Here is a 7884-nt window from a genome sequence, read left to right as displayed (position 1 = left end):
CGACCTGTAAATATTCCAAGTTCTGTGACGCCACCACCGCGAGTAATGATCTCAATGTCGTATAACTTGCAACAGAAGCAAAAGTCTCATTATAATCCATTCCCAGACGTTGGGAAAATCCTTGTGCCACCAATCTAGCTCGGCGACGGGTGAGGTCTCCCGATGCATCAGTCTTGTTAGCGAAAACCCAGCGGTTTCCAATCGCCTTGATTCCTTTTGGAGGCTCTTCGAGTATCCAGGTATTATTGTCCTGTATATTAGAGATTTCCTCTTGCATCGCACTTCGCCAAGCAGCACCATCGGGACTTGACATTGCTTCTTTGTAGGAAGTGGGAACACTCGAGTCCTCATTGCCCATTTGCACGTTCACCACGATCATAGCAGATGCGTCCGTATAACGATCCGGCTGACGAATCGTTCTTCCAGATCTAGACTTATTAGGGTAATATGTAAGAGGACGGCAATTGGAACTATCATTGTCGATATCCGTATTATTCACATCCAAACCACAAGAAGATATGTCTTCTTCGGGAGAGCGATCAGTGACGGCATCCTCTTCTGGGAGACGGAACGATACGGATTCTGTGTCCAAATTTGCACTGCCAGATTCACGCGATGGGGTGAGTTTCTGTAGACATAGCTCCTCAAACTTGACATCACGGGAAATAATTACAGTGTTCTTATGCGGAAGATAAACTTTGTAACTATTTCCATTTGCAAACCCTACAAGGTAGCCGACCTCAGCCCTTGTCTCCAATTTTCCCTTTCTCTTCGTTTTTGGGACATGTACGAAGGCCTTCGATCCGAAACACCTGAGGAGCTGGACATTTGGCCGTTTTCCAGTGATGACCTCAAATGGGGTTTTCGTTGGATCATTGCACGCAGAAGAGAAGAGTCGATTGCGAATAAAATTAGCTGTGCTTATAGCTTCAGCCCACAATCTCTGCCTCCCAGGTACGTGAATCATATCTTGCATCATGGTGCGAGCAATGTCCAGCAATGTCCTATTTAGACGTTCAGCTTTCCCATTACTTTCCGGAGAGTATGGGGAGGAATTTTGTTGAATTATGCCTTTGCCTTGAAGCCATTTCTTCATACTCTTCGAGATAAATTCCTTTGCGTTGTCGGTTCGAAGCCGTCGTACAGAGAGGCGTTGGATAGAACTGTCACAGATATTCTCAATTTCAAGAATCATTTCCTGTAGTGCCGATGAAGACGCAGCCTTAGTCTTTGTAAAGCGAACCAAAGAAAGGGCACTGGCGTCATCATATATGGCAGTGCAGTACTTTGATCCTCCCAGAGATACAACTCGGAATGGACCAATTAGATCAGCGTGGACTAGATCTAAAGGACCAGTGGTCCGATCATCAACCGGTCTTCGGGAATCTCGTGTAGATTTACCTTTCAAACAGAAGTGACAAGTGTCAATTTTCTTGCAAGTCTTGACGTCGATGCCATCTAGCAGTGATAGTGACTTTTGGATAGTCCCACTGCTAACATGCCCCAGGCGCATATGCCAAAGTTGTTGCTTTTCGAGATTTGAAAGCGTAGATGTCGCCTGTAAGGCTTTGGGGTACATCCAATCAGGTGCGGAAATGTTGATCCGATAAAGTCCATCCTGACATTCTGTGCCCTTGAAAATTATTTTATCACCTTCTCTACGAGTGACAATACAACACCCTTTCCCCGTGTCATTTGTGTCAAAACGTATGCAGAATCCCGCTTGGCGCAATTTAGATGCCGAAAGAAGGTTGGTCATGAGGTGAGGTACAAATAATGTATCTTTCATCTCAACCGGAATACGTTTGGCATCAAAAGAAGCCATAGCACGGATGGTACCGATCCCAGAGATTTCTGTAGTGTCTCCGTTTCCAACAGAAAAGAATTGCTGAGTTGGGGGCGGTAATATTTTCATGAAGAGCTTCGGATTGTTGGACATGTGAGATGTCGCACCAGAGTCAAGGTACCAACTTTTCTTGGAATTAGTCACGTTTGCACAGACAGGGGTTAATGTCAGACACTTTGAAATAAATGTTATGTAACCTTTTCCTGTCTGGTTGTCGCCTTCACGCGACGCCTTAATGCCACCCTTGACATGCCGTCTCCATCTCGGGTTGACTCGAGCCTTCGTGCTTCTTCGGGGGTTACGATCCCGTTTGTATTTAGTGCTTTCCGGGTTGTGGAAGCAGTCTACTTTGATATGCCCAGGATGCCCGCAGTGCGTGCACTTCTTTTTCGGGAAAGATTTGACATTGAGAGCGGATTCTGAGTTGCCCTCCTTGCCGTAATCCCGTTGCTGCAGGCAGACCTCCTTTGTAATCAACATGCCAATGGCCGTAGCGCGATCTTTATCGATCTCTCGAATTAGATCGGCAATATTAGCGAATTCCGGCAACAGACACCTGAACAAAGCACGGCGCTTTTCGTCCCTTGAAAGCGGCTTCCCAATTGCTGTGAGCCTGTTTTCCATCGTGGTGAGACGATTGATATATGTCATAACATCTTCACCAATTCGCATTTTCATAGTCTGGTACGTTTCCAAGTAAGAATCTATGGTTGCATTGGAAACGGTGTTGAACTGTGCTCGTAGTGTATCCCAAACGGCTTTGGGGTCCTCCAGGTCAATTACAGAAGCGCTGCATTGATCTGTGACACTCAAGAGTAAATCAGCTAAGGCTGACGCTCGAAGACGATCATACTTCGTCCTTTCCATCAAATCTGTTGCCGGAGGAGCAATAACACCAGGCAACACAAATGACCATGTCCCCTTACTGAGTAGAACTAATTTGATTTTTCTTGACCAAATATGGTAGTTCTCGGCGTTCAGCTTGTCAATTTTGTGCCGGCTTACGTCGACAAAGTTCTCACCGGAACTTGACATTACGACGGTTTCGTAGAAGCCGGTGGGAACACTGTCCACTCTGAAACAAAATTGCACTGTAGATTTGTACGCTTTAGCACAGGTAATCAGCGCTGGGCACCATAACCTATTGGGAGATGAACCGTTGTTGGAGTAAGGAGTAGGATGGATGAGTTGGTCCTTTTACTTTGAGGTAGAGAAGGGCGCTACTTATACTAAACTTTAGCAAGGAAATGTAGAAGAATTCCTGGGACTCACATTGACTCAGTTTGACTCAGCCAGATTAAGAGGTTCTTAATCTTGGTGTACTGTGACGAGTAATCATATTGTGGAAGTTGATGTTGTGAGGAATCTCAACAGTTAGTGTGTGTGGCTGGCTTTCGAGGGGAAACTTGTCTGTTTGAGTTGAAGGGTGGAAAAGGGGGAAGATGGTAGATTAGTAGGTCAGGAGCGGTAAGAGTTTGTGTGCGGTTGAGGGTATGCAAGTGTTTTATGAGGCGGCTTGTGCTGGATATGAATGAAGCTCCTCAAAAGCCTTACATTTGTGCTAAGATTGCCAAGGGTACTTGTACCCTCGAAGGCACTCTCGAGGTTGCGAGAGTCCTTGACAAAATGTGCTTGTTTGCAAGTCGAATTGGTAAAAGCACGCTGCTTGGGGACTCGGCATGAGTCTTGCTGGATGCATCAGGAAGTTATCAAGATCGCTCGAGGTAGCGGGTCGTTCATAAAGTACCATTCACAAGCGCTTCGTACGGGTACCCTTCTCACTGGCTCAATGTGGGACGCATAAGAAGTTATGATAAATATGCGAATGCAGTGCGTATTCGAAGAAAATTGCCTTTATTTGGACGGGAGAATTGGTCTCCAAAGTGTGCCAGGGTCAAAGTGGGACGACGAGAAATTTCATGTCTTGCACGCTTCATCTGAAATGGGAGAGACCCAACAAAGCCGATGCTGCCGCGTGCTTGCGGGTCCTCAACCTGCATCCGCTGTTTTCTGGCTCTTGGCCATTGCAAAATTGGCAAGTCGTCGCAAACTATGTCTTCGAGAGGGGACACCGCAGACTGCACTTTCAGACGTTTCTGAGAGTCAATATTTTTTTGTTTGCAGTATCATTCTCTACATTAAACTCCTGAATGTGATAAACGTTGGGTACGGGCGCTTTTGGAGGATTCCGCCCCTCCAAGCGAGTACGAACGGACTGCAAATTGCTAACCGTCGCTGCGTTTCCTGTTGCGAGGAATTTTCTATTAGATTTCTTAGGTGTGGGGTTCTTTGACAGGCATATATTATTTCTCAGAATGTTGCGCAACACATAATCGTTATTCAGAGCGACGGAAACCTCTGCAAAAGCATGAGCAGAAAACTGACCGTTTGTAAGAGCATGTGAACATGTTTCATCAAACGAATATATTTAATTCGTTACGAAATAGTTTAGCAAAATCATATGCGCGAAACTATGCAGCGCGGCATTATAATTTTGGTGTCACCATTTGAGCCTTGTCACAGATTGAGCCTGTGAGAAGGGTACTGTACCTTCGAAGGTACCTACAGCCTACAGTACCCGTACAGTATATATATGAAGCTTGCAACTTGATGCCACCTTGTTGACTGTAGATGGCTTTACCTTTACGTAAGACGAAAATTGCGATGAGAGAGGGAGATGTGGTGAGAATCTTGCGGCGAATCAAATTGCGGCGAATCAAATGGGTGAGGCATTGCAGAACGGTATCGCTAACAAGGCTTTGCAACCACAAAAAAGGAAAGGAATCTGCTTGGCCACTGGTGAGCCATTTTGTTCTCTCGTTAGATGCCACATCTGGCATGATGATGAATTCGCCGGGTATTAAAATGGTGCTACAGTGCCGAATTCATACTGGACTGTAAGGCAGCAACCTTCCCGATACAGTCAACATCATCGAGTAGTGCACCCCCATGCAAGGTTCCAACAACATACAATACTCGCATCTTGCACTAATGAATGGGGTCACACAAAATACTCATTTACTACTGTACACCCAGTTACCGTAATTAGTGTCATCATGTGAATAGTGTCACTACCCTAATAGTGTCACTGACACTATTTGTTGTGCCTCCAGAAGGGACGAATTTATAATAAGTGTCATTAAACCGCCGGTTTACAGTGTATACAAACTTTGGGCTTTGGGTACGTGGCACGTACACAACAAAAATACGGTACGCGTATTATTGTTTCCGTATTTGCTGGCGCGCGCCGCACTCTTCTTCAAAGTGCGCCGTCTCCTTACCCGAAGATCCCATGCAAAGCACCATCAACCTCGCCGCTTTTCTATCCATCCTTCCTACAATCCCATCAACCAATGCCCGTGCGGGGATCTCCGATCCAGGCCGCTTTCGAGCGCGGCGCTTCTCTTGCTGCTGGGAGAGAAGCTGCAGCAGCCACAAGCAATGCAAGCCCTTCCAACAACGCCAACTCACCACGTCAAAATCCAAACGCATCCATCTCAGCCCCTGGAAACCCAGCTCCTTCTCAAGCTCCAATTGGAAGGAGATCTTTACCGCATCGGCTAAGTATATCGCAGCGTATCCGTATCTGTAAATGGATGACTCAGACAGTTGCTTCATTAGCCGATGGCAACAAAAATATACCTATACGAGCAGTGCGCCACTTTCCCGATCTCTTTGAAGGAAAACCCAACGCAAACATCAAGAAAGCAAGTCGAATTTGGGGCAACAGATCAAAGTACATGGCGATGGGTGACTTGGATGCGCAGATGTCATCTCGACACAATCTGACTATAACAAGTAACACAACGTTTGGACTTAAACGAATCAGCTTGAAAGCCATTTCTGGTCGAGGACGCAAGCTTGCAGCATGGAAACAAGCATTATATCGGGACTGGCGATCCGAATTTGACCGCCTAAGAAAACTTGGCGTCAAGATTAATTATAGGAACTTGGGTGCTCTGGGAAAACATATTTTGGAGAACTCTGAGACAGAAGAATACTCTGCCAACAAGACGGTTGATGCCACTGGTAAATGTCTCATTGATTTTATGACAGGCCGTTTCGTGCAAGCCTTTGCAGATGCCTTTCGCATACACAGTCGATCGCAGTGCGGGAAAAAGAAGCTATCGCCAGCCAAGGAACTGCAGCTTGAGAAGAAAATAGCACATCACCTCGGTCTCGTTGCATGACTATTTTGTGGTATGCATATCGATGAGAATGACGTGGAGAATGCCGATGAGACCCATTTCATTATCGACATGGACAACGATTATACTCTAGGGTTCACAAGCGACGAAAAAGTGAACTACGCAGATGTCGTCTCGGGTGGTGAAGGGATGACTATGCTTGTGCGTTTAAGTGGTCGTCGCGACTCGAAAATAGAACCTTCTCTTCATGGTTCTTAAGAACAAGGGACGCAATTACCCGATTATGGGTACAGCTGATGATGTTTCTGGTGTTGTGTATCGCACAGGGCCGAAGGGGTGGATTGATACAACGGTGTTGCCTCATTGGCTCTGGGAACGGAAGGTGATGTGGCCGCTTCCACATCAGCAGCGCACGATGTTCTTGGACAATTGCAGTGGCCATGATCAGACGAACGCACAATTAGAAGCTTTGAGAGAGATTAACACGGAACTGCGCTATTTCCCACCGAACACAACGCACCTGTTGCAACCATGCGACTCGTTTATTATCCAAAAAATCAAAGTTGAATGGCAGTCGCTCTGGGAGGAGTACAAGATGAATCAAATCATGATCAACCAGTGGACGGATGCATCGGGGAGGATCAAGAACCCAGGAAAGCATTTTTTCCTGGAGCTGGCCAAGAAGGCTACGGATCGTGTCAACAGGCAACGTGATGAGAACAGGATATCGTACGCTCGAAAGGCCATGATTATGTGTGGCCTGGCCCTCAATACAAACGGACAGTGGGAAGAGAAGCAGTTAACCCCTAAACTGCAAAACATTATACGAAAACATCATTGTTACTTCGACGGGGAGGCAGTCCACCCCAATCAGGAAGACGCTGTGACCCCCTCCAGTTTTGATTAATACACTTGTACCTTTAGAATTGTGAAACTAAAAGCGTGCAAAACAATAGTGTCAGTGACAGTATTTACAGTTTCCCCTAAACTAGTGGCACTACGGTTATAGTGTCACTGACAGTATTTGTTGTGCCAGCAGATTAGAATACATCACTGAATTAGTGTCAGTGACACCAATTACGGTACCTGGGTGTAGTGTCTAGCCCCTCTTGGAACGACTCTGCTAGCTATCTTACGCGTCTGCAGTCAGCAACGCGCGTTTTGTACGGTGCAAATGACGAACGGCATACTCCATACAGTATATCGGAAACGTTGATCCGTTTACTGTTGGGCATCGTCGGCTGCATCAACTTGATCCCTGTCTTGGACAGCTGTCTAACAGCAACGCAAGGTATGATAACCTGTGTTCACCGAGAAACTCCCTGCATTACTCACATTCGTGAAATTACTCAATTCGGCATTATTGCGCGAGTCCTCTCTGTACTGTACTTGATTTGGTGCTGTACAAATTGTAAACTTTACTGTACTGTTGTGAATGAACACCTTTCGAGCTGTACATATTCATTACAGCCACGGGATGTCAAGAGGCGTGAGACGCACACAGTAAAGAACAGCTCAGGATCAGACGTGTAAGTTGCACTAGAATCTGACTGTACTCATCGGGGTACTTGCATTCGGAAGGAATGCATGTATGGATCGATGATTGATAATGTGTATTGGAGAAGGCGCTTGCATTCAGGAGGAATACAAGTGCAGTTCTATATTTATTACCAGGAAGGGTAATTAAATGCTAAAAGCTCGAAGTGAGCATAACCGTGCTTGACGGTAGAAGCACGATGCCCGCAGGCTGACCTGAGCGCGGAGGGAGAGAGTCCAGAGACTCTATATATAGTTGATGGTTGACCCTAGGGTAGAAGGGAGAAAAGGTAGTGACCTGACAGACCAACAAAGACTTACATTTAGGAGACTGGCAGTCTCCGGGCATTTGTG

This window comes from Chondrus crispus, genomic scaffold, assembly GCF_000350225.1.
Source record: "Chondrus crispus Stackhouse genomic scaffold, scaffold_20, whole genome shotgun sequence".
Taxonomy (NCBI): Eukaryota; Rhodophyta; class Florideophyceae; order Gigartinales; family Gigartinaceae; genus Chondrus; species Chondrus crispus.
This window is presented reverse-complemented; position numbering follows the sequence as displayed.